This window comes from Staurois parvus, unplaced genomic scaffold (genome assembly GCF_062004578.1).
Source record: "Staurois parvus isolate SC_StPar_1 unplaced genomic scaffold, SC_StPar_1.0 ptg000155l, whole genome shotgun sequence".
NCBI lineage: Eukaryota > Metazoa > Chordata > Amphibia > Anura > Ranidae > Staurois > Staurois parvus.
Window position 1 is genome coordinate 18,931,371 of NW_028317951.1, and position 27,296 is coordinate 18,958,666.

At 37.8% G+C, this 27,296-nt stretch overlaps 1 protein-coding gene and 1 pseudogene across 1 annotated transcript in view; one reads left to right on the forward strand and one right to left on the reverse strand.

Moving 5' to 3' along the window:
- NLGN1 (neuroligin 1) overlaps nucleotides 1-27,296 on the forward strand; it is an 869,488-nt gene that overhangs the window by 157,609 nt on the left and 684,583 nt on the right. The window lies entirely within an intron of this gene.
- On the reverse strand, nucleotides 1,644-2,966 carry LOC149463321 (one cut domain family member 2 pseudogene; annotated as a pseudogene).

Here is a 27,296-nt window from a genome sequence, read left to right on the forward strand (position 1 = left end):
GCAGTAAAACTACTAAAGGGTGGTCTTCAAGTGGTTAAAATGATAGCCTGTACAAGTTTTTAAGATGTCTCCTAACCAGAAGTTTGGGTCCACAATTTAAGGCTTGAAATGTTTGGTATCCATTTACTCAGCAAAACTCCATACTTCAAATTTTACCAAAACATTGGGTAATATATTTTGCTTGTTTGCATTAAAATTTATTTCCGAAAATATGCATTTGACATACATTTGCGTGGATATCATGCTACACAAAAAAAATACAACTCCCACTGTTTTTTTCTACATATCCTCTGTTTACAGAAAATATATAATTGTTTGAGGATGTAAGCTATATTCCATTACAAAATGAAGATTTAACACATGTATATAAAATAAAAAAAAATGTTCCAGTAGATAAGTGGTTAATGTGCACCTGTTCTCAGACTATAGACATTAAAGCATTTAAACATTCTTGATAAACCATAAGGCTTGAGCATAAGCGTGTGCAAAATCAAAAAGCTTGTCATATTTCCATTGCTTGTTAATGGTACACCAAACATGGCAAGCAGACATCTTTTTCTATACAGAAAAATGCACAAGAAACTCCACAAAACACTGTTAAAAACATGCCAGGGCGAATGTGGCAAAAAAAATTCATGAGCTACTTTACTGTGTTTGTAGTACATAGGACATCCCATTGAAATGAATGCCATGTGCATAGTGCAAGAATGCGTACAAAATGCACACAAATGTAAAGCAATCATGCAAGCATTTTAAGTACTCTTAGGTGTGAATGCAGGAGAAAGGAAATTTAAACATGCCATCTCTGACATCTCTAGAGGCTTTTAATGTAACTTTTTGTTGCAAAGACTTTAAAGTCAGGCTTCAGTCTGATTCTAGTAGCACATACTGGAATTTCATTGAAAATGTTTCATGTTAAGAACATTCATTCAATTTTCGAATCATTGGTGGGGTCAAATTGACATTCATTTACATGATGACAATATTCAAAGGAGCAGGATAGAAATTTTTTTCTCAAACAAATGAATTTCTAACAGTGTATTTGGTTTTTATTTGAGGAATTACATTAATTCCAAAATGTAGTGTTTAAAGCAAACAAAATGCTGAAGTACTTTTTGAACTACATTCATCCAGTCATCGAATGTACAAAGAATTGTTCTACAAATCTGCTAGTGTACAGCCAGCTTTAGAAACATCTGCTGTGTGTTTACATTAAAAGACTGTTAAAATACCAAGATTCTGTTCTCATAAAAAAAAAGACGCCAGCTTTGTGAATTTTTAAAAGGTAATTTATTCACAACATTTATATATACAGAGATGGATGAGGGCTTGTTCTAAAGTGGCTTTACTGTTTGTTTACAATATGTAAATACTTTAGTGTGCATAATATGGGCACAAGTTCACTTTAAATCAGTTTTGTTACTTTACTAAAACAAAAAACTATTTTAAAGGATAAAGTACAAGCACCTAGAGGTGCCTGCACAAACCTTGCAGCACCCCTGTTTTTACATTCGATTACCAACCAATTTTCTAGTCTTTCCTCATGTACATTCCTTTAGACCAGCTAGGCAGTTTATAATAATGCAGCACCAACAGAAATGTGCAAGTGGCAGGAGTAAGGGAAAATGCTTTGATACTAACCATTAGTGCGGGAGCTTTGCCTCGCAATTTGGACATAATAATGGACACATGGACACAATTATTAGCCCTTGTCCTGTTTTGAGTGCTATATATTCAGTGATGCCATTACTGGTTCCAATGGCACAATCAGCAATGTCATAAGTGGCACCTTTGAGGTTCATCCTGAAGACCCCTGGTGGTCCCCACTCACCTTCAAGCCTGAAAGCCAACATTCTTTGGAATTCAGGCTCCTGCAGCCACTTCCACATCCTCTTGAAAGTCTCCCTGCCATATTTCAGTTTACTCCAAGGTTTGGAGTTTCTTAGAAGGTCTGAGAGGGCACCCTGCAACCTGTATAGCACCCTCTGGATGAAGATAGCCTGAGGATACTGTATCTTTTGAGTTTGGCTGTGATTCTCTTTCTTTGGTGTTGATCTCTTCCAACTGTCCAGAGCTGCTCAGCTGGGATCCAGTGGAGGAGGGTGGCCTGTCATGGCTGGAGGTCAACATGGGCCTATGAGATTAAGCATGACCAGGGTGGTGCGTACCATTGAGGTGAGACATCATGGCAGATGATGGGGTAGCCAGCCCTCTAGAGAGGTACTGATCGCCTCATGCCAGCATGGCAGTGTGGGCATCAAAGTTTGGGCTGAGCATCTTGTCATGCCCAGGTTGTCCATATTTGTGCAGGCTCTGTTGGCTGTTGTAGATGGAGTCCAATCCATTGCCTAGAGGGGCAGCTGTGAAGGGGGGCAAGCTCTGCCCCATTCCAGTCATGTCCTTGTAGGGGCTGTACAGGTTGTTCATTGAGGGGAATCTCATCTCTCTTCAGGGTGAAGCCACCACTGACATTATCAGAGAGCCACTGGTGGTGGTGATGGTGGTGATGGTGATGGGGGTGGTGGAACCTGTCTGACACAGTGGAGATAGGGGGCAGTGGCTGGAGTGGTGTTAGGGTGGTGTAGGTTCTGCTCATGCTCATCACAGATGGTGAAGAGTCACAGGGCATGCTCATGGCATGGTGCAAGGGGATAGACAGCTCAGGATGGTAGTCCCCAATCCCATCTAGGATGAAAGTCATACTGGAGACCATAGCAGATCTGGGTGATGGAGAGAATAGTTCCTGCTTGATGCTTTGGTGATGGTGAGGGCTGTGACTGCTCATTAGATCCTCCTCATTACTGCTTCCACTCAGTGGGGTTGGTGTCCATAGTGATGAGCCAGGACACTAACCAGTCTCTGAGTGCAGCAGGCTGTCTGTGAGGGGAGGTACAGGTGGTTCTTCCAGGTTCCTCCTCTAGCATGACAGGCAGAAAGGGATTATGCGGGTGCCGGCTCTGAGACATTCAGGCTGGTGTGGCCTATGGCCAGTCTGGGCCTGGTGTCACCCCTCTGGTGGGTGTCATCCAGGTGTGATCCACATCTCCTAAACCCCCATAGTGATGCCACTGATAGGGCTAAGGTAAGTATTTGAGGGGGGCTGGGAAATAATCAGAGAAGGTTTTTTTTACAGAGAATTCAGTAGCATAAAATAACCTTCTGCCTTTACAACCACTTTAAAGGCTTCTATAAGTATGTGCAGGTACCTAGAGGTTTCTTTGTTTTAGTATAGTGACAGAGATGCTTTAAAAAAGTAAATTAGATTTCTATAGTATTTAGGTCTGCTTGAAAACAAGGTGATGTTGCCTCATGTGTGACATATTTTTTTAAAAGAAACTTATCATGAAGGAAAAGCTAAGGCTACCATTGTAGACTTTCCTTTGAGAATTCTAGTTGCCTGACTTATTTTATGAGCCACAAATATATAATTAAGGTAAGGGGCCAGTGATGTCATACCAAAATCAGACTGCCTAAACAGGTCACTGACTTAGAATGCACTGATGTCAAAAAATAAGCATGACAGCCAAGCAGTCATTCTGAAGTCTCTGATGGAAGCAACCATTCACTAAATCCTTTTGCTGCATAAAATAACTGGGTCAGCAGCATTACTCACAGTGAAGTTAATGCCGTTCGAGAGGTAAAGAATGGCTGTTTTCAAGGCTTCTCAGACAGGTTCTTTGATCATGAGAGATTTCTTATAAGAGACGTGTATAACATAGCAGGTAGGCAATCTGGAAATTTACAGTTGAATCTTTGCTAAGAGGTTGTTTAATAAGCAACATTATATGGGTTTTAAAGACACATGTGACCCACCAGCAACCACTGGTTAAGGATGGTCTATAGTCTTACTAAATAGTAAGCCTTCTGCCATCATTTAACTTAAAAAGTTGTATTTTTATGTATACTACAATATATTTTATGAGAAGAGATGACGAGTATTACAATGCAGCAGTTTAGTTAAGTTCTGAAGTACTTAAAATTTTTTAAAATGCTCTAAAAAGGTAAAATCCCTGAACCAACACTAGCACACCATTAGATACAAAATGGTAATATCAAATATATCCAAACTGTAGTGCAGTGTTCATACTGTATAACAAAATCAAAACTAACAACAGTCCAGAATGTGAGTCTAAAATAGAATGTCCATGCAAACAAAAAAGTCCACTGAGAATTAAAGATGAAAAAAGTTTATAGTGTAAAATACTCCTCCAAGTGAAATAACAGTACACTTTGCGCTTCCACACCAAATCAAAGGTTTAACGGAATGGTATGATCCTCACAATGAGAAGTCATATAGTGCTTGAAAGCGATTATCTCAGATTCTGGATATATAATGTCACCACTTCACTCACCATATATATTGAGAGCCACTCAAGGGAATGTGTATGAAAAATAGAAACTGTCCACGTAGTATAAAATCAATGCTGACCAATATTTTTTAAAACAGTGCTACTCACATGTATAAAAACATAGACAGTGCTGCACAAGTAAAATCCCCAAGGGAATATGTAGATAACTTCCGGGTTTCATGGGCTCTGTCTTACGTTTTGTCAAAAATGACATCTTCTAAATGACAAGTTCTAAAGTATATACAATATACCCTGAAAGCATAATGAAGAGAACAGGCAAATCTACTATTAAAATAACATTCAGAATGTAAGTCTGTGAAGACTAGATCCATTTGGGCAATACAAACACACAAAAATGTTTTCACAACGTTAAAAACATCCATTTGTTAAACTCAGCCATGTTCGTGAAAACGTTGATACAGAACTATAGGATCATCAAATCTGAAGTTAACTCCTGTGTTTTCCTGTAGATTAAAGTGAATCTGAAAAACAAGGTTCATCAACCACCCCTGTCCCAAAAAAAACCTAAAAAGCAAACTGTGCCAAAACATTGCATCATACATGTGAAAAACAAAAGTTGGAAAATATACGTACTAATATGCTTACTTTACAGCCTTCACACTGGAAAGGGTGACATCACAATCCTTTCGGTAAGGTCCAATAAATTCTGAGTATTTCAACACTCACAAGAAGATGGTTTTGCATAGTGCAGGAGCATTCCCATGATTTCACTGGAGGGATCAAGATGTCACCCTCCTGGTGCCTCAAGCAGAAGCTGGGCAGAAAGTAAGTGTATTTTCTAACTTTTCTTCACAGATTTTTTTTTATTTGTATGGTGCAATGTAGAACTGTAGCTGTAATAGCAAATCCTTCTTTTTAGTGAAAGGTTTATTTTAGGCTGACAGGAAAAGTTTCATTTCTTTCAGCATCCCCAGCCTCTCTCCAGCAACCACCACCCAAACACAACCAAGGCTAGGTGCTCTGTATCAAAAAGTTAAGCCAAGGGGGGGGGGGCGGCCGGCTCCGAGAAGGGACGTGTGAGAGACAGAGCTCTGTCCATCTGTCAGCAGAGACTCCGCACACACCTACAATGGAGAGATAGGAGTGACTCATATTACACATAAGGGTACATTAACCCCTCATCTACCATGCCACGGTGGAGGAAAGCCCCAGGACAGCCAGGGAAGCTGACAAGCTTCTTCCCTGCTGTCCCCTCATGCAGCCAAGATGGCGCTGGCTGCAGCATGAATAGACACAGAGCCTGTGACAGAAACACCGCAACACAGCACCTGGATGCCAGATTAAAAGCACCACTGTACCCAGGAGACCCGGGTGAGTCTTCTCCTCTCCTGTCTCCCACCACAAGCAGCCCTGCTAAATCAAGACCCAGATTGGATACTGAATCCACTCCTGACAACCAACTCTTTACTTCACAAATTCTACCTCAAAATTCTGCTCCATCTTTAATTGAATCTTTCCCTGCTTCTGATCAACCTATCACTGAGATATCTATGAAAAACATGCTTCTTTCTCTGCGTCAAACACTCCACACTGATCTAGCAGCGTCACTATCCCAAATCTCTAATGTGGTACAACAACAAGAACATCGCATACGCCATATTGAAAACAAAATGGGAGAAATGTTCACAGCCCATAACGACTTGATTGACGCACACACAGACCATGAAGCTGATATTGAACAAATAAAACTGAAATTAGCTGATTTAGAAGACCAATCCAAACGCAATAACATCAAATTTAAAGGCATACCTGAATCAATTACCAACAATACCCTGACTCCATATCTCCAACAATACATCAAAATCCTCATTCCCTCACTCACGGATATGGAACTCGCCATAGATCGGGCGCACAGAATACCCAAGCCAACTTTCTTACCAGCCTCTACACCCAGAGATGTACTGGCACGTATACACTTTTACCAATAATGTCAACAGCCAGAAATCCTCCACCCCTTCCGCCATCACACGCAAGTATCAAATTATTCGCTGATTTATCCAAAGTCACACTCCTCAACCGCAAAAAGCTCGTTACCATAACCAAAGCTCTGAGGAACCATGGGATAGGTTATCAATGGGGCTTCCCCACAAAGCTTACCATTAAACAACATGGGAAAATATACACCATCAAAAATCTAGAAGCAGGCATCGATCTCCTAAAAAACTGGAACATAATACCGGCAGAATCTCAACACTTCACTCCTCCCAACACGCAACCAATGGATGCTGAGTGGTCCTGATTCTACAAGCCTTCATACTACTAAACACCCGCCATCTTGGGAACTCTCTCCCTTACCTAACCAACTGCTGGCAAACGGCCCCAAATCGAACATTTTCAAGTTACAAGAGACTTTTCAGCATGACCTCTCTTATGGTCTATGCTTGTTCAAACCCCCCTGTTATACAGTAGCAATTCACGCTACTCATGTTACTTGCATTTCTCGCAAGTCTTTTTTTACCCTCTCTACCCTTCCCCCCCTCCTGCACCACCAGTCAACGGAATCACTCCACCGTTCAACTACCATCTCCGACATCACCAGCAAAACTCCACCTGATCCAATGATCGTTCCACAACTAACACATCCTGTGTATGGAAGACCACCACCTATAACTACAACACATGTACCTGCTCATCAAGATAAGAAACAACTCTCCTACTCACTAACTCCAATCAAAAGCTTATCAAATGATTAAAATATCATCTCTTAATGTTTGCGGTCTAAACTCCCCCTTTAAGAGGTCCCTGCTCCTGAAAGAAACTTGCTCCCTACATGCTGATGTACTTTTTCTACAGGAAACACACTTCGCGACAACCAAAATCCCTAAATTCCACCTCCAACATTTCTCCCATATATACATGGCAACGAACCCTAAAAAGAAAAATGGTGTCATTACAGCCATAAAAGACTCTATCCAATTCCAACATCTCAGAAACAATAGACCCTCAAGGTTGATACCATATCCTGATCTGCAAACTCAACAAAATTGTACACACCCTAGTCAACGTCTAGGGCCCTAACTCCAATCAATTACAATTCTACAACAGACTTCAATCAATTATCTACTCCCAAAAACAAGGCAGACTCAACATCATTGGCAACCCACTTCTGGACTCTTCTTCAAACAAACGATCTTCCAAACAGAATTTCAACCAATTTCTTCATAACAATGATCTCTATGACATTTGGCGATGCCAACACAGCACGGAAAGAGATTATACCTACTACTCTCCATCTCACCTATCCTACTCCAGAATTGACTTTTTTATCACAGACAAATGGACCCTACAATGCATAACCTCCTCATCAATTGGTACCATAACATGGTCAGATCACGCTCCAATCAACATTACCCTTGACAACCAGCAATACTCCTCGATACCCCGAATCTGGAGAATAAATTCATCGTTACTGAAGAACCCAGACGAAAAGAAGCACATACTAGATGCACACAAAACGTTTTTTGAACTTAATGACACACCTGACATTTCTATTTCCACACTATGGCCCGCTTACAAAGCCTACATGAGAGGTATCCTCATACAATTAAACTCCCGCATCACAAAACAACGAACCTAACAAATTGACCAACTCCTTGCATCTATTAAACTAAAAGAAGACCAAAACAAAAAAAATCCCAACCCCTCCACATCTTCCTCCCTCACCTCAGATAGAAATAAACTAAGAGCCCTTCTACTATATAAATATGATATCAACCTGCAAAAAATGAAAGCAAAATTCTATTCCTTAGGCAACAAAGCAAACTCACTACTAACTAAACTAATCAAACAAAGACGCTTAAAAACCAAAATCCCTCTAGTCAAACATCCAACTACTCACACTTCTCTCAAAAACCCACAAGAAATAGCAAATGCCTTCGCGACATACTACCAAAAATTATACAATCTCAAAACTGACTCAGACACTACCCAACCAACACCCATATCCATACAAAAATTTCTTGACACTATCAAATTACCCCAACTTACTTCAGACCAACTCACTGCTATCTCCACCCCAATTTCCCCTGCGGAAATAGAAAAAAACATTAAAGCTTTACCACTCAACAAATTACCAGGAAACAATGGTTTCACCAACGAATTTTACAAATCATTTGCCCCTGACCTTTCACCATATCTGGCCAAGCTCTTTAACCATGCCGCCTCTACAGCCTCATTCCCCAAAGAAATGCTACAATCCATAATTGCGACTATCCCGAAACCCGGTAAAGATCCTCTAAATGTCCAGAATTATAGACCAATATCACTACTCAACACAGACATAAAGCTATATGCTAAAATAATAGCCCAAAGACTCCTCTCCTACCTACCTACATTAATCCACCCAGACCAAGTAGGATTCATCCCCGGTCGCCAAGCTCCTGACGCAACTAGGAGAATCATATCTCTTCTCCTTAACCTAGAATTCACCAAACAGCCCTCCATACTACTATCCTTAGATGCGGAGAAAGCATTCGATCGAATACACTGGCAATTTATCCATTTAACCCTACAAAAATTCGGCATCACAGATTGGATGTTATCAGCCATCCTTTCCCTCTACTCCAATCCCTCTGCCAAAGTATTAACAGATGGAACACTATCAGATCCCTTCGACATCACAAACAGCACCAGACCAGGTTGCCCCTTATCCCCCATAATATTTACACTACTTTTTGAACCCTTAGCTTCAAAACTAGGAAATGACCCATCATTTTCAGGAATTACCCACCTCCACACAGAACACAAAATCAGTTTATTCGCAGACGACATCATACTAACGATAACCAACCCACATAAATCTTTTCAAACGATTCGTTCAATTCTCCAAAATTATTCAGATGTTTCCTATTACAAACTTAACAAACTTAAATCCTCCATCTTAAATCTCCACACACCTATCCATACCCAAACGTCACTAGCCAAACAATTTCCCTTCTCCTGGGAACAACACAACATACCCTATTTAGGAATTAAACTCACCGCAACAATAGACCAATTATACCCTGCAAATCATAAATTACTACTTGAATCTATTCCACGAGAAATCTCAGCACTCTGTACATCAACACTCTCCAAACTGGGATGAGTAGCGACTCTGAAAATGTTCATATTACCAAAAATTCTATACATATTCCGCACTCTCCCTATTCCCATTCCCAATATCTTCTTCTCTAAACTACAAACAGTCTTCTCTAAATTCCTCTGGAATTCTAAAAAACCCAGATGTACTACAAATCTACTATTACGTCCAACATTCAGAGATGGAGCAGGCCTTCCACACTTAAGATCGTACTACAATGCGACTCTTCTTGACCAAATATACTTTTGGTGGCACCCAACAAAACAAAAATTATGGTCTACCATGGAAACACTCCCATTGCTCCCACTTTTACCTCGAAACATACTCTTCACACTGCAAATACCCCAAACCAAATACCTACTTAAACACCCTTGTATCCAAGCCTCTCTCCAAGCCTGGTACAACCTTACAACTACTACATTTGAAAATATCAAACACAAACCCACCCCAATCAATATACTACACCTCATCACTCCATTCCTAACTCTATTACAATGGGAAAAATCCAGCCTAACTGACATAAAAGATCTCTACACAAATCACAATTTGGAATCGTTCCAGACTCTCCACGATAAATTTTATCTACCCGCAACTGAATACTTCACCGACCTGAGAATAGCTCACTGCTTATGAACAATAAATATTCCTCATTTTATGAAAGTTCCTACCACCGCATACCAATTTCTTGACAAAACAAAATATCCAGGTAAAAGTATCTCTACCTTTTACACACTAATAGTAGACTCACTATTCACTCTACAATCTTCCGCCTTAATTAACTGAGAAAAAACGCTCCTATAGCCAATACCTCCACACTTGTGGGAAAAAACCTTCACCATCACCTATAGAGCCTCACGATGTAGTTCTCATTGGGAATTGTACCTAAAAATACTACATCAATGGTACTTAACACCCGTTAAACTTTCACTATATTATCCACAACACTTCTCCTCCTGTTGGAGACAATGCGGAGAAATAGGATCAACGCTTCATACACTATGGACATGCAAATCACTCAAATCCTTCTGGAATAGTGTCTTCCAAATGCTCTCAACATTATCTAAAACTCCAATAACCCCAAACGCTGCTCTAGCACTCCTCCATATTGGAATCAACGATTTCCCTCGAGACTCCCGTACCATTATTATCCACACATTATCGGCAGCTAAGATAAACATAACTAAATTATGGAACACTACTAAATCCCCTTCTCTTACTTCACTGATAACAGATCTTAACTTCCAATGCGATATGGAAAAAAGATCTGCCCTAAACAATTCTACCTATCACACATTTAAGCTCCATTGGTCTCAATGGTTACAAAACCCAAAAGTCTGATAAATTCACTATAAAATACCTTGACCCATCTGCCTAGACTGGTGCACTTACCCTTCCCTTCCCTCTCCCCTTTCCCACCTCCCCTATTTCCCTACTCCTTTGTTCTCCACCCCCTATAGATCTCTTCTACAACCTTACATGGTTCAGATTATACTGAGCATACCTCTCATGGCAACACCACTTATTCTAGTATTACCCCCAGCCAAATGGTGGGGAAAATATTGTTTTGTTTACTTTCCTTTACTACATTATTTCTAACTGAACCGTATTTACCTACAATGTCTTGTTATTAAAACTTCAATAAAAACTATTGAAATTTAAAAAGTTAAGCCACTGACTGTCACCCTTTATGAGCAATTACCCACTACTAAAGCTGTGTTTGCATGCCAACCACCAAAGGCAGCCTAGAAATTCAAACAGGAAAGTATTAGAAGATCTTCTGTGCCCTATTTACCACAATGCTTGTATTACAGGTGATATTATGAGAATATTAAAGGGATATTTACAATAACAAATATAAGATGCATTAAGATGTATCACTATTCTAATTGTCCTTTTGTTCATGTGCAACTAGAAAGACGAAAAAACACACCAGACTTGTTATGCCAGCTCATGCCAAGGCAAATTGCTATCCTTGGTTGCCTACCACTTAAATGTTGTTTCTTCATCTGGACTCCCTCCAAATCTGCATAAATGTTTTTCTGTTCGCTTCACTGCATACATTCATGAAGTGCCCAGAGCATGTATAGAGCATGCAGGAAATATCAAGGATGTAATTAATGTATGGTGTTCGACACGTGGAAGAAAATCTAAAGCGTTATAGCTTATATCTGCGATCTGCAACTTTTCGTACTTGAATGTTCTCCCAATGGCAAAAAAAAGAAAAAAACTCTAAAAGCTTTTATTAATCAAAGAATTACTTTGCAAATAGCAAGTGAAATTCCGCTCACTTGGAAAATTGGCAGGATTTATATGATAATGATGAATTAATCACAGAATATTGCAATACAGTCTTTTTACATCACATGCATTTCCTATTACTTTTGGATAATGGTGTTGATTATTTTTTACAATGGATGTGATAGAAAATGTATAAGGAAGTACTTTAGTATATATTGAAATTTTTAGACAGGCCCACTTACTAACCTTTGCTTTTGTACCATTGCACTTCTGTTGTAGGATGTTATATCTGTAGCCAAATGCATAGACTGCAGACATTCTTCAGATGTAACTTTGATCATTATTTTTTAATTTAAATTAAACACAGGAGTTAACTGTGGCAAAAAAATACTTTTGCTCTAGTGAATCATAGCACTGAAACTAATCCAGGTTCATTGTGATCCTTCCTGCTTCTGCGTAGATGAGAAAAGGATCAAAGTACAACAATATGCCTCTATCACAATGGGCAAGTATTTTAATGGGTCATGTTCAATGGTCAATTGCTTCAGCCATTCTTGAGAAGATATCGACCTATTTATGGCTACCCTAAGCTAACTTCACTTACTATTGGCTAGATACGAAACCTCTCTGAGTTTTAGAACAATGATAGGCATTTCATAAAGCAAATATTGTTCTATATTCTTTTCTTTGAAACCAAACAACTCAGTTATGGCCTGCTAATGGAGAGCAGTGTCTACATTCTGCAACAAAATTAACATTTTTGTAAATGTATATGACTCCATAGAAACTATTTCTTATGCTGCAGGTGACCTTCTGACTGGAGTGCAATAGATGCAGAGAACTGTATTGTCATATGAGAGTTTAGAGCTATAATATCAAACCCACAATGCAAAGCTGTATGAAATGCCCTTTAGCTTAGAAAAATATGTCATTGTGCTATGTATCCTACAACATAGCCTCTCTGCATCTGGCTTAAATATATGCAAATATATACACAAAATCTATGCAAAATAAAACCCTTTATATACCAAGATATGTTATCTTTGCCTTTTAAATTGTTTGCTTTATTTTGACAAGTGACATCTTAATTTAGGTATTAGCTGTGTGTCTTTATAGTGTTTTGTTTGTTTGTTTTATCATTTGAACTGCAAATATGATTTAGACTTAGTCAAGTGTATGGCTAAGAAAGATACAAAAAGTAATTGTTTTGTATCCCACTGTGTTTTCTTATCCTGTCACTTCTTTCTTGTCAGTTGTTTTTATATAATTATACTCCTTTATCTGTGGAGATATTTAACCTATTTCAGTTGCTTTGTCAAAAGGATATTTAAATCCCTTTAAATATGGCCTGTTGTATATACATACATAAAGGAAGAAACTGGGAACTGTTCCAAAACTATCTCAAAACTGTGCTCTGCTGCTGCTGTTGATGGCATCCTATTGCTTTAGAGATGCAGCAACAAACTGTTTAACATGGGATGTTTAAAGAGCCAGTAAACCAAATATACAGTGCACATTTAGTAAAAGGCTTCCAAATAATAATCCTAAATGAAACGTATTCATGTCATCCAGCTTGACCTCTATTGAATAACATGAGAAATTTTGGCCCCTCACCCCTGACTGGAGAGCCCTATTTATTTCCTGGTAACATGAAACAACCACCTGTGATACCTGTGAGATCGTTTAAATTTACAGAAGGGGTAAGTCCAGTCCCTTACTGCAACAATTTAAGAGAAAGGTAGGGTGTCACTATATTTAGAATACACAGTCGACCACCCGCTCCTCCTCAGTAAACTCCACTCCATCGGCCTCCGTGACTCTGCTCTCTCCTGGTTCTCCTCTTACCTTTCTCAGCACACTTTCAGTGTCACATACAACTCCTCCTCCTCTGCTCCGCTCCCTCTTTCTGTTGGGGTACCCCAAGGTTCTGTTCTTGGGCCCCTCCTTTTCTCTCTCTATACCTCCTCCCTGGGCCAACTGATAACCTCCCATGGCTTCCAATACCACTTCTATGCTGATGACACCCATATCTATCTCTCCACTCCCCAGCTCACCCCCTCAATCTCCTCGCGTATCACAAATCTATTAAGCGACATATCAGCATGGATGTCACATTACTACCTTAAACTCAATCTTTCAAAAACTGAGCTTGTAATATTTCCTCCTCCCTGATCCCCCACTCACGACTTTACCATTAAGATCAACAGCACAACCATTGGTCCTTCCCCTCATGCCAGGGTGCTAGGCGTAATCCTAGACTCTGACCTCTCCTTTGGGCCCCACATCCACTCACTGGCTAAATCCTGCCACCTCAACCTCTGGAACAGTTCCAAAATCCACCCCTTCCTGACCAGTGACACCACAAAACAACTTATCCACGCCTTGGTTATATCCTGCCTCGATTACTGCAACTCCCTTCTCACTGGTCTACATGTTACACAGGCTATCCCCCCTTCAGTCTATTATGAATGCTGCTGCTAGACTTATGCACCTTACCAACCAATCAACGACTGCTGCCCCTCTCTGCCAATCCTTCCACTGTCTTCCACTAACCCAACGTATAAAATTCAAAATACTAACCACAGCTTACAAAGCCATCCACAACACTGCCCCTAGCTACATCACCAACCTCATCCACAGATACCACCCAAATTGCCCACTCCGCTCCTGCCATGATATTCTTCTCTCTAGCTCCCTCTTCACCTCCTCCCACACTCACCTCCAGGACTTCTCCAGAGCCTCTCCCATCCTCTGGAACTCCCTACCACAGCATGTCCGGTCAGCCCCCACCCTGTCTACCTTTAGGCGATCTTTGAAAACTCATTTCTTCAGGGAAGCCTACCCACCTCCACCTAAGAACTGTACTTGAATCACCTCCGCCAGATCATCCCCCGCAGTTATCACTTTTTGTATCACCTCCCCCTTCCTTTAGATTGTAAGCTCCACGAGCAGGGCCCTCCTATTCCTTCTGTACTGAAATGTATTGTAATTGTACTGTCTCCCTTATATTGTAAAGTGCTGCGCAAACTGTTGGCGCTATATAAATCCTGCATAATAATAATAATAAGTGTACTTCATCCAGTAGAACCAGACTGTTCGAAGCTGATCTTTCCATTGATTCAAGGATGCTGTTTTTTAATTTCTTGGACTTTCTTAGACTTGATAACCATATATTCACAGATAAATTATTTGGTTATTGCCACTAAAGAGGGAAACCTGCAACATTAATCAGATGAATGAGTAAAGATTGCTTTTATTTCTCTTTCAGTACTAGAGTCCAATGGAGGAGAAGGGTTGCAGGGTTATTGTGTATTTCATCAAGTATTAGATATACTGTATTCAGATATCAGTGAGTGTAAATATGATTGAAATTGTTTTCTCCCAGAAATAATGCTTTGAGAGTCAGACGCTCCCTCAAAAAAGTGGAAAAGGGTGCCAATGTGTTGTAGGCATCACCAGCAGAGTGTAGAGCCTTACATAAAATTTATGGAAGACATATGGCAATTTGCACTAATTATGTATGTATAGTAAAATGATGGTATCTTGGGAGGAGTATTACACCCCAAACCCAAAATCATATTTAGAGGGGTCCATCATTGCGCAATAGAATTACCCCAAATGTATACAATCCCCCTAGCTGTACAACTTTCTTTCAGGATTTAAAAGGGTTTTTAGATGTAAAAAATGTGCTATTTGTTAGATTAATAATTGTTCACGTAGGGGTGTATAATCCTGTAGGTAACCTGACACCTCCAGGGAACATGTTATTTCATCTTTTGTCACATGTTCTTCTTTTAATGTGGTTTATCTCTTACAGTGCCCATGTGGCCTCCAATATTTTGGGAGGACCACCACTACCCTTCAAATTAGATTGAGGGAGCACGTAGGGAATATCAAGCAAGGTCTCAAGGGACATAGTGTCTCCCAACATTATGTCAAGTTTCACAATAAGGACCCTGCTGGTACAACATTTTTAGGAATAGACAAAGTTATTGCACATTGGAGAGGAAGTGCTTTTAGGAGGGAAATTTCTAGGTTATAAACAAAGTGGATATACAACGTTAAATGTTATGAACCCCATAGCATGAATGTGGATTGGGACATCAATGCATTTATCAATTATGCTTAATGGACCTTTCAATTATTCTAGTACATCCTCTTGCTTTTCTGAAAGGCTATGAGGAACAACATCCCTTATCATTATTGGCACGCCCGATTAGATATGAAGAAAGGATGTTTTTTTATGATTTAATATTTTTTTAATTACATTTTTTATAAATTTTTTATAAATTTTTAAAGAATTTTAATATTATTATTATCATCTATTTTGGTAGAATTCAATTTATTAAAGATTTTCTTTCTTTGTTGTATAATTTTCCCTAGTCTATTTTTTATTCCAGACAGGGAACATTGTATATTTATACAAGTGTCATATGTATTTTCAATTTTGTACAATAGATGGCTATATATATATATATATATATATATATATATATATATATATATATATATATATATATATATGTGTGTGTATCCTTCCCATATATTCTATGCTTTGTAAATTTGGAGCATTCATCTTTTTCAACTTGATCTGAACAGATAATATATATATATTTTATTTTCATAGTATCCACAGAAGGTTAATTTATCAGGGTTTTTTGTCCCTGGGTAGTGGACCTGGCCACTTTGTATGTCTCTCCTTGCTTCCAAATTGAGGTTTGGGTTGCAAATCGGCTCCTTCCAGTATGATATGCTGGAGGATAGAATTGTTAAATCGAGGCTTGGATTCACTTCCTGTGTTACCCACTTCTAGTGATCAGTTGAGGCTGGTTGTGTTACAAATCGAGGCTTGGTTATTCTCTATTTAAGCATGGTGGCAGAGGGTGGCTCCGTAGCCCCTAGAAGATGTCTTTTGATAATGAAACGCTCGATCAGAGCCTCCCTCTGCTGTCATCGTGCTGTCGGCCATTTTGGAAGTGGTCTTTTGACTGCTTTTCATTGTTCTACAGTCTGTAAGTAGGATTTTACTTGTGCAAATAAAGGATTGTGATACGCACTGCACTAAGAGAGACGTGTTTTCTTTTTTATGATATCATTTGGCACTGTTTGGAGTTCACATTTGGGTCTTGGAGGTTTGGAAGATTCATGATTCGGGTATGCATAGGAGAATCTGCTAACATTCTATACTGAAATGCTGTTTGAGACCCCCCTATAATTAAGGGGTCTGTATTTCTGGTAAGCCTCCATTTAGGTACTTGGTGGAGTTTTATCTTCATATGGACTTTATTACGTGTCTATATGGACTATATGTCACTGTTTTCGATTTGATCACTTTTCACAGATTTGAGTGTCTTTATAATGTATGTAAATAACTAGTGAAATTCACACATTATTATATTAATTTGTTTTTACTGATTTGATTGCTTTTTATAGGTATGAGGGCCTTCATAGTGCATATGCATGTTTAATGAGGTTTACTGTTTTACATAGCGCAATATTTTACTATAAAACAGAGGATATCTTCTTTATCCTCTTTAATATTTGCAGCTTTGTAGGATAAAGTGATTGGAGACTTGCACAGTTTGATCCTGTTGACATAACTTGCACTAATTACAAACAACACAGAGCTATTTGCAGATGTGGATGTAAAGGATACATGGGGAAACAGCAATTACAGAATAATTATGTTCACCATAAATATTAGGAAAAGGAATTAGGGGGGTAGGACAAGTACACTAAGGGGGAGATTTACTAAAAATTAAGCACTCAGAAACTGGTGCAGCTGTGTATGGTAGCTAATCAGCTTCTAACTTCAGCTTGTTCAATTAAGCTTTGATAATAAAACTTGGAATCGGAATGGTTTCTATGCAGAGCCGCACCAGTATTTGCAAGATCCAGTTTTAGCAATTCTCCCCCAGTATTTCAAAAGAGCCAACTTTAGTAAACTGTGATCAGGTTCTACGAAACAAAGAGCACTGAGAAAAAATGAAAGTGCTTTAAGGGCATATTAAAACAAATCCATTAGCCACTGCATTCAAAGAGCCAACAAATATAAAAGAACTAAACCTGAGTAGCTACATTCTAGCATAAAAAGGCATATTTAAGAGACTGAAGAGTCACCGTTTCAGCACTACAAAGAATGCAATAGGAAATGTAAGAGAGTGATCAGGGTAGCTAGAATAGACTGCGAGAGACACATAATGCACTGTCTCACTATGTCATTTAAGAAACAATATTCACAAGAATAGTTGACATAAACATTAGAGTCTATTATCTGAGAAACTATAGCCAGGAATAATTTTAGTGTTAGAGAAGTGGAATAAGCCACAAATCATGATTTACCCTGTGGCAAACATTACAAAATTTCCAGCCGAAGTCCAGCTGCAGAAATATTATATGTGGCACCATTACAGTGCTGGAGCACCAAAATAAGGAGAAAACTTTGAGGTGCAACGCAGGATTAACCCTTCAGAAAGTATTACTACTTTTGCTTTGTAAACATTATGTTTGGCATCTTTACAGTGCTGTATTACCAGAATAGGCCAGGAGAGTTAACAGTAGTTGGTAATTAGATTATAGACTCTCATGTGCAGGGTTCTCCTAACCTAATTGTATTGAATTGTATTATAACTGTAGTGTGTCCCTTTATATTGTAAAGCACTGAGCAAACTGTTGGCACATATACATTTTAAATACTGAATATTAATATTAGTAATAATAGTGGCAGTCCAGCAGAGGTAACAGTGACTGGTAATGACAACATGCCAAGAGAATTGGCCCCATTATTTTTTTATTTCCATGAATTGCAATTGGTTTAGCTTTGCCTCAAAAACATGCTCGACCCAAAACTCAAAGATCATTCTGACTGGTCACCAATAGAGATGAGCGAATCGAACTTGGTGAAGTGGAATTCGTTTCGAATATTAGGAAAAATTTGATTCGCACCGAATCCGAATTTTAGCAAACTTCGGATGCACGAATCGAATTTTCCCCGATCAGCCGGCAAAAAGTGTCACTGCAGAGAGCTCCGCTATTTCTGACAGTTCTCTGACAGTTCCTTCCCATTTACAGCGGTTGAAACATTGTATCTATTTGTTTCCATTTAGGATACAGATGTTTTTATTCGGAAACAAATAGATACAATGTTTCAACCGCTGTAAATGTGAAGGAACTGTCAGAGAACTGTCAGAAATAGCGGAGCTCTCTGCAGATACACTTTTTGCTGTACTGGAATTCTTCTTCTTTTCATTCTTCTTCTTCTTTTCATTCTTCTTCTTTTCATTCTTCTTCTTCTTCTTTTCATTCTTCTTCTTCTTTTCATTCTTCTTTTCATTCTTCTTCTTCTTCTTTTCATTCTTCTTTTCATTCTTCTTCTTCTTCTTTTCATTCTTCTTTTCATTCTTCTTCTTCTTCTTTTCATTCTTCTTCTTCTTTTCATTCTTCTCATTCTTCTTTTCATTCTTCTTTTCATTCTCTTCTCATTCTTCTTTTCATTCTTCTTCTTTTCATTCTTCTTCTTCTTCTTTTCATTCTTCTTCTTCTTCTTTTCATTCTTCTTTTCATTCTTCTTCTTCTTCTTTTCATTCTTCTTCTTCTTCTTCTTCTTTTCATTCTTCTTTTCATTCTTCTTCTTCTTCTTTTCATTCTTCTTTTCATTTTTCTCATTCTTCTTTTCAGTCTTCTTTTCATTCTTCTTCTCATTCTTCTTTTCATTCTTCTTCTTCTTCTTTTCATTCTTTTCATTCTTCTTTTCATTCTTCTTTTCATTCTTCTTCTTCTTCTTTTCATTCTTCTTCTTCTTCTTCTTTTCATTCTTCTTTTCATTCTTCTTCTTCTTCTTTTCATTCTTCTTTTTCTTCTTTTCATTCTTCTTTTCATTCTTCTTCTTCCTCTTTTCATTCTTCTTCTTCTTCTTCTTTTCATTCTTCTTTTCATTCTTCTTCTTCTTCTTTTCATTCTTCTTCTTCTTCTTTTCATTCTTCTTTTCATTCTTCTTTTCATTCTTCTTCTCATTCTTCTTTTCATTCTTCTTCTTCTTCTTTTCATTCTTCTTCTTCTTCTTTTCATTCTTCTTTTCATTCTTCTTCTTCTTCTTTTCATTCTTCTTCTTCTTCTTTTCATTCTTCTTTTCATTCTTATTCTTCTTCTTTTCATTCTTCTTCTTCTTCTTCTTTTCATTCTTCTCATTCTTCTTTTCATTCTTCTTTTCATTCTTCTTCTCATTCTTCTTTTCATTCTTCTTCTTCTTCTTTTCATTCTTCTTCTTCTTCTTTTCATTCTTCTTTTCATTCTTCTTCTTCTTCTTCTTTTCATTCTTCTTCTTCTTTTCATTCTTCTTTTCATTCTTCTTCTTCTTCTTTTCATTCTTCTTCTTCTTCTTTCCATTCTTCTTCTTCTTCTTTTCATTCTTCTTTTCATTCTTCTTCTTCTTCTTTTCATTCTTCTTTTCATTCTTCTCATTCTTCTTTTCATTCTTCTTCTCATTCTTCTTCTCATTCTTCTTCTTTTCATTCTTCATTTTCTTCTTTTCATTCTTCTCCTTCTTCTTTTCATTCTTCTTTTCATTCTTCTTCTTCTTCTTCTTTTCATTCTTCTTCTTCTTCTTTTCATTCTTCTTTTCATTCTTCTCATTCTTCTTTTCATTCTTCTTCTCATTCTTCTTTTCATTCTTCTTCTTCTTCTTTTCATTCTTCTTCTTCTTCTTTTCATTCTTCTTTTCATTCTTCTCATTCTTCTTTTCATTCTACTTCTCATTCTTCTTTTCATTCTTCTTCTCATTCTTCTTTTCATTCTTCTTCTTCTTCTTTTCATTCTTCTTTTCATTCTTCTTCTTCTTCTTTTCATTCTTCTTTTTCTTCTTTTCATTCTTCTTTTCATTCTTCTTCTTCTTCTTTTCATTCTTCTTCTTCTTCTTTTCATTCTTCTTTTCATTCTTCTTCTTCTTCTTTTCATTCTTCTTCTTCTTCTTTTCATTCTTCTTTTCATTCTTCTCATTCTTCTTTTCATTCTTCTTTTCATTCTTCTTCTCATTCTTCTTTTCATTCTTCTTCTTCTTCTTTTCATTCTTCTTTTCATTCTTCTTCTTCTTCTTTTCATTCTTCTTCTTTTCATTCTTCTTTTCATTCTTCTTCTTCTTCTTTTCATTCTTCTTCTTCTTCTTTTCATTCTTCTTTTCATTCTTCTCATTCTTCTTTTCATTCTTCTTTTCATTCTTCTTCTCATTCTTCTTTTCATTCTTCTTCTCATTCTTCTTTTCATTCTTCTTCTTCTTTTCATTCTTCTTTTCATTCTTCTTCTTCTTCTTCTTCTTTTCATTCTTCTTCTTCTTTTCATTCATCTTTTCATTCTTCTTCTTTTCATTCTTCTTCTTCTTCTTTTCATTCTTCTTTTCATTCTTCTTCTCATTCTTCTTTTCATTCTTCTTCTTCTTCTTTTCATTCTTCTTTTCATTCTTCTCATTCTTCTTTTCATTCTTCTTTTCATTCTTCTTCTCATTCTTCTTTTCATTCTTCTTCTTCTTCTTTTCATTCTTCTTCTTCTTCTTTTCATTCTTCTTTTCATTCTTCTTCTTCTTCTTCTTCCTCTTCTTCTTCTTCTTCGTCGTGCCCCGTGACTGCCCAAATGAGTGAAGTGTGCGGTGATTCTAAGATCGACGGCACTCATCTGCATGTCATACTGACTGACAGTATTATTTCTCTTCCCCAGCAGACTCCAAGGGCATTTAAATTAAAGGTACAGTGTTCTGCACTAATATAAAGGCTCTCTGAAGCCTAGAAACCCTTTTAATAAGTTAAATTCGCAGCGAATAAATTCGCATCGAATCGAATTTCTCCCGCAAATTCGGCAAATCAGCCGAATCGAATTTTTGAATAATTCGCTCATCTCTAGTCACCAACATTATTATTCTATTATATTATTCCTAGACACCATTATCATATTATCCAAACACAGCGACTGCTGATGAATGCTTCTAGATTCAGAGACCCTCAAGTAAATACTGCTGTTGGTGTGGGATAAGAAGACTTATTTCTTCAAAATTAATTTAGGGAAATTTCCAATTTTACCTTCTCTAAAATTGCACTGAGGCAAACATTTTCAATTTCCCTCAATGATATGCTGAAGGTAAATGTATTGGAAAAATAATCTGAAAGTGTTTTTGTTTGTATTTTTGGAAGGTGTATTGTAAGTAGTTTAGTGTTTTTTTAACTTCATCTTCTTTATTTTTTTTTCATGATTTTATGTGTATGATTCTTATTTGTGTACTCATTTTTGCTGTCTTCTCTTAGAAATATTAGGCTAACATAGGCCATTTGTGGCACAAGAACAGGTCCAGAATAACTGAAAGAAGCTTCCATAACCTTTAGAAGCCATTCAAAGCCCATTCACTCTTAAACACTAAAACCCATTATAATTGGGCCTTCTCCAATTACTGAAATTCACAACATGTCAAAAATGTGAAAGATTTCCCAAATTTTGCTGACATTTTTAGGAAATGAAGATTTTCTTACTGCTGCATTTTCTCTTGGTTGATCCAGAAACATAAAGCCACATTCAGTAGGCTGTAGAGGTCCATACATTTCTTTTCTTTTTATTCAGTTATTAACAGCAAGGTTCATGCTAGGACATTTATACGGTATACTCTGTAACTTTTATTTTGCAGCCATACAGTCACTTAGCACATGGATTAACTGTATACAGCAGTGAACTCCACTTCATCCTGTTTGGGCCTTAATACCACTTCCTTTTGAGGACATTACCCAAATATAGTTAATGTATAATGAAAAAACATAACAAATTATCAATTTTTTCCTTTGTAGTTTACGTTTTTTCACTGTCTGATTCAAGATGATGATGCAACTGCCACAGTCTATAGCAGCATTCTCTTTTTCTTCGTATTATTAAGCTTATCACTGTACTCAGGTAATTCACAATGCTGCTGTTGGAAATAAAGAATGTTGTATTGCAGCACCATCATCCCCCAAAGTTTGTTAAAAAAAACTTCCTTTTTTTGCTTTCTACTACCTTATTGTCATCATGAGGTGCTGCCGGCATTGATGCCTATGACAAAAATATTATTAGAATACCTTTACTGAAATATCTTTAGGAGATTTATTATAATATTTATATCTGTCAATTTTTATAGGGCTGTTCTGGTTACACAAAGGGTGAAATGTGTATGAAAATTTCTTTCTCCTTCTCCAAGGAGAAAACAAATTCCATAACAGCCAATAATGGAATATTTGCACATTTCTGAGGGTATTTATGCTATGATCTGTGGAAGAAAAGCAAAAACAGGGCGCACTCTCTTCGTGCATTACCGTGGTGATTACAAAAACGTCCCGAAATGTATCAGCCAAGTAGGTCTCCCATCATTTGGGACCATCACCACTGACTCTTTGTCTCTGTTTTGATCTCCTTTCTTTTTTCGAATATGCACTTTTATGCATTTTAATAAAATTGTGATTCACCACGGTAATGCACGAAGAGAGTGCGCCCTGTTTTTGCTTTTGTTCACCAGTACCAAGATTTCCTGAACTTCCCCAGTGAATGACAGTCACAGTACCCCTAGTCAGCATGAAGATTTGAGTGCTGGTTTCATTTTTTGAAAGCTATGATCTGTGTCATACTGGCAAATCAGAGAACTATAAAAAATTACCATTTTCTTGCACAGGCGCTAACATCTAAGAAAGTATGCACAGATAGACATTAGCCAAAATAGGGGATGGCTGGGACGTTTTAGAAACAACTACAGTTGCTGGATATCTGTTTTGATTTGGTAAGCTAATACATTCGATGTGCCATGGTTGTTATGCTTGTTGTACTCCCAGCCCCTCACCTGTCCCTCCTTCCCACTCAACTGTTTACAACTTTGTGCCAGTCTATGCAGATAATTAGCTGCACTGTTTCTCTTTTCAGCGAGTGCTCTATTTTCATTCACTGACGCATGCATGGCAGCCTAAAAGGTTTATTTCAAAGTCTTCTTCTGGGCAAGAGCATTAAACAGGGTAAACAACAACTGCTCTACTGTGGTTGTAATGTTCCCTTTTGATTTCTTGGGAGCCATTATGTTCAGCTTACAAATTGCCTAAATGTGACATGAAAGCAAAATAAAAGAAGGGGAAGGAAAAAAAACAGATACAATGTTAGAGCAGTTCCCCCCTCCATCACTGTTTGACATCTTTGTGTCTTTACAGCATCTGGTCACTGAAAGTATATTTAAGTGCAGACTTTCCTAATAGCTATTTGATTTGTATGTATACAAATGACTCATGAGCATAGGTATACAGAAGACTAATAGTGATTATTTTACCATAAAGCTTACATTTTCTACAGTTCAATATTAAATCACATTCAAAATTACACATATAATCAAGGTCACATTTACCATTAGGCACGTATAGACCATTGACCAAACAACAGAGTAAGAGAAGCATTAAAAAGGTGTCATTTATCATTTGTATTTTTTTCCCTTATGTTTTGTCTACTCAGGCTACCAAATGACATAGTATATCCAGCTGCAGAACTAAAGGAAAGGGGTGCAGGTGTCACTAAAGAGTCAGCAGACTCTTGGTTACTTAGCTAACCTGCAGGGGTCACCTCTTTATTGGCAAACCCAGACAGATAGTTTCCCTGCATATAAAGAAAGGAGCATTCTACCTCCAATAGCTTCCCTGTGTATATAGTAGGAATCTTTGTCCTCTAATAGTTTTCCTGCATACAAAACAGGGATGATTCACCTCCAACAGTCTCCCTGCATATATAGCAGGAGAATTGCTCCTCTGATAGTGTTCCACCTTCAATAGTTTTCCTGCGTATAAAACAGTAAGCATTCTAGCTTCAATAGTTTCCCTGCATAAAAATTATACCTCCAATAGCTTTACCTGTGTATAAAGCAAGAATCATTCCACCTGTAAAGACTTCCTTGCCTATATAGCCAGTAGCCAGGGGCGGACTGACCATTTGGAAACTCGGGCACTGCCCGATGGCCCGGGGTCAGTAGGGGGGCCCTTGAGATGCCCCTGGTACCTTTTTCATAGGCTTTTTTGAGTTTGGGAAAGGACACAGGGGCCCCATGATCCCCTATTGCCCGGGGGCCCCATGAGTTGTCAGTCCACCCCTGCCAGTAGCATTCTATCTCCAATAGTTTCCCTGCATATAAAGCAGGCAGTGCTCCACCTTCAATAGTTTCCCTGTCTATAAGGCAGGGAGCAATCTTAGATAGTTCCCCTGTGGTAAAGCATTCTATCCCCAATTATCACAATCAGATTTTCATTTTCTCAATGATAATGTAGTGTGGTTGATGACAACAGAAGAGATTTGGCAGGAAATGCCAGCATGAATCAGAAACTTTGAGGAATGAATGATGAATTCGGCACGGCTCATAAAAAACAATAATAATTGTCATCAAAAAATGGTAGAGAGTAGGTGTAACTACAGAATGTGTATAGGGTACCATTGCACTAGAACCTTGAATGTCAGAAGGGTAAAGCTCACTACAGCTGCCTTTCATTTACCTGGTGTGTGCTAACATTAAATACCTTAATAGACTAGGACTTATGAAACAATTTGTTGTCTATTTAGAAAAATGATACTACAGGTTAGAAAAACAATATTAGCGAAATAAAGTCAAAGATTAATGGCCCCGTGGATATCAAGGGCAATTCTTCAGAAAGCGCTAAGAATGTAATAGCAAACCCATTTCAAGTGAAAATTAATTTTTAAAGCATTAAATCTAACGTTCACTGCGGATAAACATTCCTTGTGCATGTGTTTTAAATGACAGTGATTGATTTGTTATTAGTGAATGTTCGGTAAAAGTCACATTGATTGCTTTATAAATACGCCCAAAGTGTGGTGGAATCGCCATATTGGAGTTTCAATACCACATTCTAACTCTTTTAACTCTGTTATTTAAAAAATAAGCAGTAGTAGGACTTTAGTGACTGAGACATATAAATTCAGGGTGGAATCCTTAACTTTAGGCTATTGCATTTTTCAGATTGGAACCAGGAGTACTATGTGGTGTATCATACCATAAAATCATACTATAGCTTATTTTATGGCAACCTGCGCTTTAATGTGTCAAGCTGTGTCATCTTGTTAAATCATTCTGAAACCAATATAACAGCCATCTAGCCATATTATGTGAAGCATCACCCTGCAAAACAGCAACCAGTGTAACCATTATATCTATATCATTTTGCACCTACTCAATTGACCAGACAATCTAACACTCCAACATATATATCAATTAAGGCAGTGCAAAGAGTAAAGGTTATGTGCAGAAAGCAATAACAACTAATCAGAAATATTCTTGGAACTGACTGGACTGCAGTAAAGTGAAATCTAATAGAGCATTATGAAATAACATAGTTGTATTATGAGTGGCTACAAAGAGGAGTCAATGGTAAGTTTTAAAACCCCATTTTGGCTAAATAGACTTATTTTTTATTTAATTGTATACTATTAGATGGGAATCAGAGCTATTTCTACTATAATGGCAATTACAGGTATATAAAACCCTAACTCTAAGCATTTGTTTAAACCCACAGTGGGGGTTTAAAATAAAAACTCTGCTCTAATACTAACCTTCTCCCTGGTGCTGTCCCTTACAATAATTCCATCCCGCCTCTAGATGTCCTCAGTCCTCTAGACATCCAGCATCATTCAATAAAGAAGATCAAGGACATACTATGAGTGCAGGGTGTCATGGACCTGCCTGTCAGGGGGTGTCACTATGGCACTATGCACTAACAGTGATGAGAGTGGTGCTGACGTGATACATTATTGAGAGCCATCCACAACCTGGAGAAGATTCTGAAAGGAAGATGATCTTGTATGTTAGGTGACCAGTCAGACGATGTCTAGATATCAATCTTAATAAAAATATGTGTGGTGCAACTGGGTCTCAAAATGGTCACAAGTAACAGCAAAGTCCGAAGTAACTCCTGTCATGGAAGAACTTGTACCCATTCACACCTATGCATTATGGTAACATATGGTTACTCCAATGCACGGCAATGTATTATACATGTGCTACTATGATGTGATGGCTTTTATTTTGTATGCACCCCAATGCACTAAAGTGCTGCACCTCTGATGCACCTGAATGGCAGTGCACCACAGTGCATGGTAATGCACTGCTATGCAGTGTGGTGCCCTGTATCAAAAAATGGGCCATTGCGATGCATTGGCAGCCCATTAAGTTCAATAGTTACTTTTTTCATTCAGCTTAAGGCATGAGAATGGCATAAATATAGAGATAAGGAGGCTGATTTACCACAGACGTTGACAATTTTTACCCAATAAATTGAGTGAATAATTACTGCTGATGAAATAAGTAAACAGGAATTTGCTTTTCACATATATGTTAATTGATGTAATTATTCACACAATTTGAGTAAAAAATGCTCAACTCTTCTATTAAATCAGCTTCAAGAAATCTGTGACATAAACATATTGATGGTAGAAAAACTGTAAATATGAATGTTCAGACAAAACCTTTTTTTTTCATTTTTGTTTTTAAATAGAAAAAACTGCAAATGAGAGGAAATCTTTCTGATGGAGCCCTGAGTACTTGACAGCCCTGCTAAAACTAAAAATAGGTC